Source organism: Amblyomma americanum, chromosome 1 (assembly GCF_052857255.1).
Source record: "Amblyomma americanum isolate KBUSLIRL-KWMA chromosome 1, ASM5285725v1, whole genome shotgun sequence".
Taxonomy (NCBI): Eukaryota; Metazoa; Arthropoda; class Arachnida; order Ixodida; family Ixodidae; genus Amblyomma; species Amblyomma americanum.
The window spans coordinates 369,004,178-369,005,353 of record NC_135497.1 but is presented as its reverse complement, the minus strand read 5'-3'; the positions used below and the strand labels follow the sequence as shown (position 1 = coordinate 369,005,353).

At 50.3% G+C, this 1,176-nt stretch overlaps 1 pseudogene; it reads left to right on the top strand.

Annotated features, from left to right (window-relative positions):
• The first annotated feature begins 279 nt into the window (after window positions 1-279).
• Window positions 280-944, top strand: LOC144122030 (GTP-binding nuclear protein Ran pseudogene; annotated as a pseudogene).
• Window positions 945-1,176: the final 232 nt, after the last annotated feature.

The window sequence follows — 1,176 nt, the reverse complement described above, 5'->3', positions numbered from 1 at the left end:
CATTTAAAATCCGCGACGCTGACACTACTACTTGTAAGCACTGAATTGTAACGACACAGCACGCGCGCTGTGTGCAAGCCCCTGAAATCTGCGGTCGTATGCCGGCGCACTCTCCATAGACCGGCAAAAGAAAAACACGACGAAATCATGTTTCGTGTTCGTATCCTTCACAAAAATTTTGCGCTCTGCAAACTGTCTCTAAATTGCATTTGTGAGAAAGTATATGTAAGTAGACTACAGCGCGTTAGCGCCATTTTTTTCGGCACCTTCATCCTCAACATGCAACAGCCTCTGACCAACAAAGAAGACGGCTTCCCCACGTTCAGATGTTTCTGGCAGGTGATGTAGGCACGGGAAGACAATGTTTTTCAGGCGCCACTTGAGGGGAGAGTTCAGCGGCAGATACGAGTCAATTCCTGGCGTAAACGTCGGCCCGCTCAGCTTCCACACAAACCGGGGTCCCATCAAGTTCGCCGTCTGGGACCGGCAGGACAAGAGAAGCCTGGCTGTCTGCGGGACTGCCACTACAGGGTCATGCAGAGCCAGTTCGCCATCGTGATGTTCGACGTGACCTCCCGCGCATCGTACGAGCACGTGAGTGAGTGGTACCATGGTTGGTCCGTGTCTACGACGACATCCCCGTTGTGCTATGCGGCAAAAAAGTAGGCCTTAAGGAGCGCGAGGTAAATATCAAGTCGATCGATTTTCACATTAGAAAAAACCTGCCGTACCACGACATCAGCGTGAAAACGATTTTCAATATTGAAAAGCCTTTCTTGTCACCGGCGAGCAAGTTTGTAGGCGTCCCGGAACTGGAGTTTGTTGTTGAACCGGCCCCAGTTCCTCCCGAGACCAGAACTGATGATGACCAGCAGGAAATACTCAACAGCGAAATGAGAACGGCTCTCCACGCGCTTCTTCCAGATGACGACGATGACTTTTGATTGGTGGTTGTTTCACGCACATTGCTGTTCCGGACAGGATGTTAGGTGCCTCCTTCTTTCGTCCGCTGCTCCACAGGTGCGCAAGCTCTGTGCAGAGCTGTGTGCTTCCTGCAACTCCTTATCATGTTTTGCTGAAAATATAATATCAAAGATTCGCCACAGGGGAGGTTAGTCAATCGTTGTTTGTGTGCGGTGTTTGCCTTTCGGTGATTATTTTTCAGTCAACTCAGTG